Below are 11212 nucleotides of genomic sequence, written 5' to 3'. Positions count from 1 at the left end.
ATGTCCCGGATCCTGGCGGTGGCCTACCCCCATTTGGATGGGCGCTTGAGGGCATCACAGCAGACACAAGGGGGTGAGTACTAGCACTTTCTGCTATCTTTGCGCGCAGTGGAGGTGCCTGGGTGGGGGAGGAGGGCTGTGGGTATCCCTAGGCCAGGGCGATTTCTGTAGGCTAGGCCCCTCCCTGAGGTATGGTCCTGTGCCCCCGCCCCCCACCTCTGTAGGGTGCCTAGTAACGCTATTCATGGACCTGTGTATTCTGTGTGGGCAGTTGTCGCCCATAGGCATGTAGGCCATGTCCCAGTGAATGAGTAGTGTACCCCAAGTGCGCAGCGTAGTGCAGGGGGCTTCTGTGTCTGTCCTCTCCGCCAACGGTGTCCCCAATGCATGCACTCAACTTGTCTTTATTTCTCCATCCCCCCCCCCCATTTTCTTTGTTTTTCTGGGAATGTGTGCATTAGCATCATCAGGCGGAGGAGAAGTGGCATCGGCGCAAGAGGGAGCTGCATCTCACATGGCCCCGGAGGGCCATGCAACGGACTCCGAGGTGACCAGTGAGACGGGGGGCGAGGGGGGCTCCACAACGGGGACCCGTGCAGACGTCAGTGACAGCGACACGTCCTCGGATGGGAGCTCCCTTGCGGTGGTGGCACCATCTGTGCCTACCTCTACTACAGGTACAGCCGCCACCCAGCGCACCAGCTCCGCCCTCCTAGCAGCCCCTCGGCGTTCGGCCCATGCCCGCACGGCCAGGAAGCCGGCCATCTCCTTCGCCCCAGGCACCTCAGGCCCTGCCCCAGTCGCCCCTGCTGCCCTCAGTGAGGAGGTCATTGACCTCCTGAGGACCATCATTGTTGGGCAGTCTACCCTTTTGAATGCCATCCAGGGTGTGGAGAGGGAGGTGCATCAAAGCAATGCATACCTCGAGGGCCTTCATTCGGGTCAGGCTGCCCAGCAACGATCGTTCAACGCTCTGGCCTCAGCACTGACAGCAGCGATTGTCCCTGTCTCCAGCCTCCCTCTTCTAACTGCCTCCACCCAGTCCCACTCCCCTGTTCCTCTGCCTATCCCATCCACACCTACAGACCAGCCTGCACACACCTCAACACCCAAGGCAAGCTCATCCAAACATAAGCACCACAAAACACACAAGCATTCACCCAAGCAACATCCAGATGCAGACATGCCAACAGCCACTACCTCCTCTGTGTCCCCCACCTCCTCATCTCCCTCCTCCCTCCCTGTGACGTCTCCACTCACACCTGCATGCACACCACCATCAGCCAGTACACCCATCACCAGCACTCCCTCCAGAGCAGTCCGCACACGTGCAGTCACCACCCCCACTGCCATGTACACGTCCCCTGTGTCCTCTCCCAGTGTGTCTGTCACCCCCGCTTCCCAACCACACAAACGCAGGCAGGCACCCAAACAACAGCCATCCACCTCACGTCAGCCTCCAGCCCAAGCACCTGCACCCAAAGACAGCACACTTGACTCTCCTACAACCACATCCTCTTCCTCCACTCCCATACCCACTCCAGCTACCCTTCCCATGGCTCCAAAGAAATTTTTCCTCTCTAAAATTGACCTCTTTTCCTCACCTGACCCACCCCCTCCGTCCCGTAAGAGTTCCACAAACACCTCAGCCACCACCAGCCCAGCAACTCCCAAGCACGTCGTGTCTGGTTTTTGGAGTCCGCCCTTTCCTTGGTCTGGGACATCGACCAGCAGCAAAGGCACAGCCAGCCCCCCCCCTGGGAAGAGGAGCAAAAAACTCAAGGGCTGGCGTGACAGGCCTGATACGCCTGCCCCCAAGGAGGGTAGCCTTGCACCGTCACCTGCCACATCGGGTAAGGGAGCCAAGGGCCACGGACAGTCTGCCAAGGAGGGCAAGGGTAGCAAGGAGCAAAAGGCAGGGAGCAGCCGACCTGGCCATGAGGGCCCCACCAGCCCCATTCCGGGGGTATCGGAGGAGACCCAGGGCCCCAGGGCTCCATCACAGGAGGGCCCCGCAACGGAAAGGTCTGATGCAGAATGAGCGGCAAGTATTGGCCAGGTGTGGTTCACTGCAAACACAAGACAGGCACCGCTGAACAGGGCACCGCCGTGAGGAGCACCGCTGAAGAGGGGCCGCTGTGAGAAGCACCGCTGAACAGGGCCCCGGCGTGAGGAGCACCGCTGAACAGGGCCCCGCCGTGAGGAGCACCGCTGAACAGGGCCCCGCCAAGACAAGCACCGCTGAACAGGGCACCGCCGTGAGGAGCACCGCTGAACAGGGCCCCGCCAAGACAAGCACCGCTGAAGAGGGCCCCGCCAAGACAAGCACCGCTGAACAGGGCACCGCCGTGAGGAGCACCGCTGAACAGGGCCCCGCCAAGACAAGCACCGCTGAAGAGGGCCCCGCCAAGACAAGCACCGCTGAAGAGGGCCCCGCCAAGACAAGCACCGCTGAACAGGGCCCCGCCAAGACAAGCACCGCTGAAGAGGGCCCGCCAAGACAAGCACCGCTGAAGAGGGGCCGCTGTGTGAAGCACCGCTGAACAGGGCACCGCCGTGAGGAGCACCGCTGAACAGGGCCCCGCCAAGACAAGCACCGCTTAAGAGGGCCCCGCCAAGACAAGCACCGCTGAACAGGCCCCCTGCAAGACAAGCACCTCTGAAGAGGGGCCGCTGTGTGAAGCACCGCTCCGCTGGGCCCTCCTGTCAAGCACCGCTCCGCTGGCCCTTCCTGTCAAGCACCGCTCTGCTGGGCCCTCCTGTCAAGCACCGCTCCGCTGGCCCTTCCTGTCAAGCACCGCTCCGCTGGGCCCTTCATCTCAAGCACCGCTCCGCTGGGCCCTTCCTGTCAAGCACCGCTCCGCTGGGCCCTTCATCTCAAGCACCGCTCCGCTGGGCCCTTCATCTCAAGCACCGCTCCGCTGGCCCTTCCTGTCAAGCACCGCTCCGCTGGGCCCTTCATCTCAAGCACCGCTCCGCTGGGCCCTTCATCTCAAGCACCGCTCCGCTGGGCCCTGCATCTCAAGCACCGCTCCGCTGGCCCTTCCTGTCAAGCACCGCTCCGCTGGGCCCTCCTGTCAAGCACCGCTCCGCTGGCCCTTCCTGTCAAGCACCGCTCCGCTGGCCCTTCCTGTCAAGCACCGCTCCGCCGGGCCCTCCTGTCAAGCACCGCTCCGCTGGCCCTTCCTGTCAAGCACCGCTCCGCTGGGCCCTCCTGTCAAGCACTGCTCCGCTGGCCCTTCCTGTCAAGCACCGCTCCGCTGGGCCCTTCATCTCAAGCACCGCTGGCCCATTGGCATCACCGGATCTGTGTCGGGCAGGGCTTCACGAGGCACTCTGGCCACCATGCCTCCTCCATGACCAGTGGAGTCTGTAATCCACCTGATGGACTGTGGCTTTGCACTCCCCAGGATGTAACAGTGGGCAGCCCACCCACTGTAGAGACTTGAGAGACTGTGGCTTTGCACTCCCCAGGATGGCACAGTGGGCAGCCCACCCACTGTAGAGACTTGAGAGACTGTGGCTTTGCACTCCCCAGGATGGCACAGTGGGCAGCCCACCCACTGTAGAGACTTGAGAGACTGTGGCTTTGCACTCCCCAGGATGGCACAGTGGGCATGGAGGAGCTTCGTGGATCTGGCGTTGTGGACTCATGTGGCTGAGGTAACCCCCCTTTCCTTCCCCCTGAGGTGCCTGTATTTAATTTTTTTGATGCCCCTGCAGTGTTCTCTCCAATGGAGTCTGTCTCGTGTGTGGGCTTTGCCCGTGTGTTACTGGACATTGGCCCACGGACATTTGCAGTTGGATAACTGTGCCGGACTTTGGCTCACTGTATATATTTTGTTACAGATGTGTAAATATTTATTTTTATATTGCTGAGTTTGCTATACTTACTTACTGAAATAATATAGTTCTATTTTTCCAATCATGGCCTTTTGTCTTTGCATTTATTTTTGAGGGGTTTGGGGGTGTCACTCTCACTTTTTAATCTGCATTGGTGTGTAGGTATTTGGGTGGGGTTGAGGGTGGGGGTGGGTGTGTCGCGTATGTGTGTGCCCGTAACCTTTCCTCCTCCCTCCTCCCCTGTGTCGTAGGTGCAGTACTCACCGTTGTCGTCTACGGCGACGTTCGTGATCCTGGAAGAAGAGCAGGAAGGCAATGACTGGGAGGATGTGGAGTTCGGGTTCCATGCTGTCCGGATTCCGCGTGGAGTGTCTCGAGGTGAGCGTTTTCCATTGAAAATGTCTGTTTCCGCAGTGTTTTTATCGGCGGGGCTCCCGCCCCGGAAAAGGTGGCGGATTGGTGGGTCGTGATAGTGTGGGCGGTACATTGTCTGCCGCCTGGCTGTTGGCGGTGACCGCCGCGCTGTTTGTTTGTGCCGCCGTGGCGGTCGGAGTGCTAAAGCGGCGGCCTGTGTTGGCGGTTCCCGCCAGGGTCAGAATTCCAATTTTTTGACCGCCAGCCTGTTGGCGGGTTGGCCTCCGCTTTATCACCTACCGCCAGGGTCAGAATGACCCCCTAAGTGTTACAAAAAAAAGTACTTTATTTTGATGACACAAATACCAAAAATACCATAGAGGCTATCCTCCCTTAGGAGGTATGTAATAGACAAACTATATGCCCTAGAATGCAGGAATAGGCATAAAAACAGTTAGAAAACAGTGCAATTAGTGAAAATCACAATAGAGAGAAATAGTCCTAGAGGGAGCACAAACTACGTACACATTTGAATGTAAACGTCGGTCCCCGACTTAGGTAAGTGGAGTGTGTAGAGGGGAGCTGCGAATACTAGGAAAGCCCAAAGGTAAGTACCACAACCCACCCCAGCGACCTGGAAAGTAGGAGTAAATCACTGCAAATTCCCCAGAACACCCACTTAAAAGAAAAGAAGAATAATGCAAAACCCAGAAGAGACTGCAAGACACAACCAGTTCATTCCTGGACAAGAGGACCTGTGGAAGAAGGGGACCAAGCCCAAGAAGCACAGCAGAGTTCAGGAAGGGCAGAACCCCTACCCACCAGACAGAGGGTGCAAGAGGTGAGTCGACGATGAAGAAGTAGAGTCAGCACTGCACCCAAAAAGATGAAGTCGAGTTCCTGGAGGATGCAGGTGAAGTTCCACGCCGGAAGTAGGATTGCAGTCTGGTTTGTGTCTTTGAATTCCATCAACAAGCCTTGGCACACGCAAAACTCACGGTTAGTGGAAAGTGGAGCTGCCAGGGACTAGGAAGGACCAAGTGGACTCTACCCAGGAGAGAAAGTCAGAGGGGGCCCTCAGCAACACAGAGAGCCCACAGGAGTCCCACAGGGTGGGGACACGAAAGTTGAGGAAGAGGCCCATGCAGCATTACGAAAATGGATCCCACGCCACGGGAGAACCACTCAGAAGGCCGTGCATCACAGGATGCAGTGCTAGGGGGTGGAGCTTCAAGATGCCTGAAGATCTGGTGGAAAAGATGCCAGGCAATAGCTTACCTCCACCCAAGTTGGGACAGCTGAAAAAGAGGACCGACGGGACCACTTCAGTCCACCACCCATGATACAGGATCCATGCTTCTCAGCAGGAGAGGGGATTCACGCAGCCAGGCGTGGTTGCAGTTGGTGCCTGCAGAAGCACGGGAGTGACTCCTTCACTGCAAGGGAGATTCCTTCTTCCTTCCAATGCAGGCTGAAGACGGGCTGCCCTCAGAGGATGCACGACCGGGGAAATGTTGCAGTTGCTGAAAGGAGCCGTGGATACAATGTTACAGGAGGTGTCTTGCTTCTTTGTTGCAGCTTGTCGGGTCCTGGAGCATCCAGATGCAGTTTATTTGGTTAGAAATCGAAGTGGAGGTTGCAGAGGATTCCTGCTAGAGTCTTGCCATCTGAATCTGAGGAACCACCCAGGAGAGAGACCCTAAATAGCCCTGAAAAGGGGATTGGTCACCTAGCTGGGTGACCACCCATCAGGAGGGGTCTTTGACGTCACCTGCTGGCACTGGCCACTCAGATGCTCCCAGAGGTCCCTGCCAACCTTGAATCCAGGATGACAAAACTCAGTGACCCTCTGGAGGAGCTCTGAGCACCACTGATGGGGTGGTGATGGACAGGGGAGTGGTCACTCCCCTTTCCTTTGTCCAGTTTCACACCAGAGAAGGGACTGGGGGTCCCTGAAACGGTGTAGACTGGTTTATGCAAGGAGGGCACCAAATGTGCCTTTCAAAGCATTGCCAGTGGCTTGGGGAGGCTACCCCTCCTAAGCCTGTAACACCTATTTCCAAAGGGAGAGGGTGTATGTAGGAGGCTGGACTGGCTTGTAGTGAGTACCAAGGGGTACTTGCACCTTGCACCAGGCCCAGTTATCCCTTATTAGTGTATAGGGTGTCTAGCAGCTTAGGCTGATAGATAATGGTAGCTTAGCAGAGCAGCTTAGGCTGAACTAGGAGACGTGTGAAGCTACTACAGTACCACTCAGTGTCATATGCACAATATCATAAGAAAACACAATACACAGTTATACTAAAAATAAAGGTACTTTATTTTTATGACAATATGCCAAAGTATCTTAGAGTGTACCCTCAGTGAGAGGATAGGAAATATACACAAGATATATATACACAATAGCAAAAATATGCAGTATAGTCTTAGAAAACAGTGCAAACAATGTATAGTTACAATAGGATGCAATGGGGAAACATAGGGATAGGGGCAACACAAACCATATACTCCAAAAGTGGAATGCGAACCACGAATGGACCCCAAACCTATGTGACCTTGTAGAGGGTCGCTGGGACTATTAGAAAATAGTGAGAGTTAGAAAAATAACCCTCCCCAAGACCCTGAAAAGTGAGTGCAAAGTGCACTAAAGTTCCCCTAAGGACAAAATAGTCGTGTTAGAGGGAAAATGCAAGGAAAACACAAATCAGCAATGCAACAACGATGGATTCCTGACTGAGGGTACCTGTGGAACAAGGGGACCAAGTCCAAAAGTCACAAGCAGCTCGGAGATGGGCAGATGCCCAAGAAATGCCAGCGGTTGGTGCAAAGAAGCTCTTACTAGGCTGAAGAACTGTGCATACTGCAGGAACGACAAGGGCTAGAGACTTCCCCTTTGGAGGATGGATCCCCCACGCCTTGGAGAGTCGTGCAGAAGTGTTTTCCCGCCGGATGGACGCCAACAAGCCTTGCTACACGCAAATCGTGCGTTTGGCGTTTTTGGACGCTGCTGGGGCCCAGGAGGGACCAGGAGGTCGCAAATTGGACCTGCAGAGAGAGGGGACGTCGAGCAAGACAAAGAGCCCTCACTGAAGCAGGTAGCACCCAGAGAAGTGCCAGAAACAGGCACTACGAGGATGCGTGAAACGGTGCTCGCCGAAGTTGCACAAAGGAGTCCCACGTCGCCGGAGACCAACTTAGAAAGTCGTGCAATGCAGGTTAGAGTGCCGTGGACCCAGGCTTGGCTGTGCATGAAGGATTTCCGCCGGAAGTGCACAGGGGCCGGAGTAGCTTGCAAAGACGCGGTTCCCAGCAATGCAGCCCAGCGAGGTGAGGCAAGGACTTACCTCCACCAAACTTGGGCTGAAGAGTCACTGGACTTTGGGGGTCACTTGGACGGTGTCGCTGGATTCGAGGGACCTCGCTCGTCGTGCTGAGAGGAGACCCAAGGGACCGGTAATGCAGCTTTTTGGTGCCTGCGGTTGCAGGGGGAAGATTCCGTCGACCCACGGGAGATTTCTTCGGAGCTTCTGGTGCAGAGAGGAGGCAGACTACCCCCACAGCATGCACAAGCAGGAAAACAGTCGAGAAGGCGGCAGGATCAGCGTTACAGAGTTGCAGTAGTCGTCTTTGCTACTATGTTGCAGGTTTGCAGGCTTCCAGCGCGGTCAGCGGTCGATTCCTTATCAGAAGGTGAAGAGGGAGATGCAGAGGAACTCGGCTGAGCTCATGCATTCGTTATCTAAAGTTTCCCCAGAGACAGAGACCCTAAATAGCCAGAAAAGAGGGTTTGGCTACCTAGGAGAGAGGAAAGGCTACTAACACCTGAAGGAGCCTATCACAAGGAGTCTCTGACGTCACCTGGTGGCACTGGCCACTCAGAGCAGTCCAGTGTGCCAGCAGCACCTCTGTTTCCAAGATGGCAGAGGTCTGGAGCACACTGGAGGAGCTCTGGACACCTCCCAGGGGAGGTGCAGGTCAGGGGAGTGGTCACTCCCCTTTCCTTTGTCCAGTTTCGCGCCAGAGCAGGGGCTAAGGGGTCCCTGAACCGGTGTAGACTGGCTTATGCAGAATTGGGCACATCTGTGCCCAACAAAGCATTTCCAGAGGCTGGGGGAGGCTACTCCTCCCCTGCCTTCACACCATTTTCCAAAGGGAGAGGGTGTCACACCCTCTCTCAGAGGAAGTTCTTTGTTCTGCCATCCTGGGCCAGGCCTGGCTGGACCCCAGGAGGGCAGCTGCCTGTCTGAGGGGTTGGCAGCAGCAGCAGCTGCAGAGAAACCCCAGGAAGGGCAGTCTGGCAGTACCAGGGTCTGTGCTACAGACCACTGGGATCATGGAATTGTACCAACAATGCCAGGATGGCATAGAGGGGGCAATTCCATGATCATAGACATGTTACATGGCCATATTCGGAGTTACCATGGTGAAGCTACATATAGGTAGTGACCTATATGTAGTGCACGCGTGTAATGGTGTCCCCGCACTCACAAAGTTCAGTGAATTGGCTCTGAACAATGTGGGGGCACCTTGGCTAGTGCCAGGGTGCCCTCACACTAAGTAACTTTGTACCTAACCTTTACCAGGTAAAGGTTAGACATATAGGTGACTTATAAGTTACTTAAGTGCAGTGTAAAATGGCTGTGAAATAACGTGGACGTTATTTCACTCAGGCTGCAGTGGCAGGCCTGTGTAAGAATTGTCAGAGCTCCCTATGGGTGGCAAAAGAAATGCTGCAGCCCATAGGGATCTCCTGGAACCCCAATACCCTGGGTACCTCAGTACCATATACTAGGGAATTATAAGGGTGTTCCAGTAAGCCAATGTAAATTGGTAAAAATGGTCACTAGCCTGTCAGTGACAATTTGGAAAGAAATGAGAGAGCATAACCACTGAGGTTCTGATTAGCAGAGCCTCAGTGAGACAGTTAGTCACTACACAGGTAACACATTCAGGCACACTTAGGAGCACTGGGGCCCTGGGTTACCAGGGTCCCAGTGACACATACAACTAAAACAACATATATACAGTGAAAAATGGGGGTAACATGCCAGGCAAGATGGTACTTTCCTACACAACCCCCCCCCAAACGAAGGACAATAAGACTAGCCATTACCTGATGAGTCTTCATTGTTTAAGTGGAAATATCTGGAGAGTCCATCTGCATTGGAGTGGCTACTCCCAGGTCTATGTTCCACTGTATAGTCCATTCCCTGTAGGGATATGGACCACCTCAACAATTTAGGATTTTCACCTTTCATTTGTTTTAGCCAAAGTAGAGGTTTGTGGTCTGTCTGAACAATGAAGTGAGTGCCAAACAGGTATGGCCTCAACTTCTTCAGAGCCCAGACCACAGCAAAGGCCTCCCTCTCAATGGCAGACCAACGCTTTTCTCTAGGGGTCAACCTTCTACTAATAAAAGCAACAGGTTGATCCTGGCCCTCAGAATTAAGTTGTGATAGGACTGCCCCTACTCCTAATTCAGATGCATCAGTTTGGACATAGAATTTTTTAGAGTAACAAGGGCTTTTCAGGACAGGTGCAGAGCACATGGCCTGCTTCAGCTCCTCAAAAGCTTTCTGACAGTTTGCTGTCCATAATACCTTTTTAGGCATTTTCTTGGATGTGAGGTCATTAAGAGGGGCTGCAATGGAGCCATAGTTCTTAATGAACCTCCTGTAATACCCAGTGAGGCCTAGGAAGGCTCTCACCTGAGTCTGAGTGGTAGGGGGAACCCAATCAATAATAGTTTGGATTTTCCCCTGAAGTGGTGCAATCTGTTCCCCACCAACAAGGTGTCCCAGATAAACCACCTTACCCTGCCCTATCTGGCACTTTGAAGCCTTGATAGTGAGGCCTGCCTTTTGCAGGGCCTCCAAAACTTTCCATAGGTGGACCAGGTGATCATCCCAGCTGGAGCTAAATACAGCTATATCATCCAAATATGCTGCACTGAAAGCTTCCAGCCCTTGCAGGACTGTGTTCACCAACCTCTGAAAAGTGGCAGGTGCATTTTTCAAACCAAAAGGCAGTACAGTAAACTGGTAATGTCCTCCAATGGTAGAAAATGCAGTCTTAGATTTAGCATCTTCTGACAATTTGATCTGCCAATACCCTGCAGTCAAATCAAAAGTGCTTAGATACTTGGCAGATGCCAGTGTATCTATGAGCTCATCTGCCCTGGGTATAGGGTGAGCATCAGTTTTGGTTACCAAGTTGAGACCTCTATAGTCGACACAAAACCTCATTTCCTTCTTTCCATCTTTAGAATTGGGTTTTGGTACCAGTACCACAGGAGAAGCCCATGGACTGTCAGAGTGCTCAACCACTCCTAGTTACAACATTTTCTGAACTTCTTGCTTTATGCAGTCCCTGACATGGTCAGGCTGCCTATAGATCTTACTTTTGACAGGTAAACTGTCTCCAGTATCTATAGTGTGCTCACACCAAGAAGTGGTGCCTGGCACAATGGAGAAGAGTTCTGAAAATTGTCCTAGGAGATTTATGCAATTATCTTTCTGCTCAGCAGTAAGACAATCAGCCAAAACTACACCTTCCACAAGAGCATCTTGTTCTGTGGAAGAGAAGAGATCAGGTAGAGGATCACTGTCTTCTTCCTGTCCCTCATCTGTTGCCATGAGCAGGGTGAGATCAGCCCTGTCATAGTAGGGTTTCAGGCGGTTGACATGGAGCACCCTAAGGGGACTCCTGGCAGTGCCTAAGTCTACCAAGTAGGTGACTTCACCCTTCTTTTCAACAATTGTGTGGGGTCCACTCCATTTATCTTGGAGTGCTCTTGGGGCCACAGGCTCCAAGACCCACACTTTCTGCCCTGGTTGGTACTGAACCAAAACAGCCTTCTGATCATGCCATTGCTTCTGGAGCTCTTGGCTGGCCTGAAGGTTTTTACTGGCCTTTTTCATGTACTCAGCCATCCTTGATCTGAGGCCAAGTACATAATCCACAATATCCTGCTTAGGAGCTTTTAAAGGTTGTTCCCAACCCTCCTTTACAAGTG

Source organism: Pleurodeles waltl, unplaced genomic scaffold (assembly GCF_031143425.1).
Source record: "Pleurodeles waltl isolate 20211129_DDA unplaced genomic scaffold, aPleWal1.hap1.20221129 scaffold_37, whole genome shotgun sequence".
NCBI lineage: Eukaryota > Metazoa > Chordata > Amphibia > Caudata > Salamandridae > Pleurodeles > Pleurodeles waltl.
Note: the sequence above shows the minus strand (reverse complement) of the source record.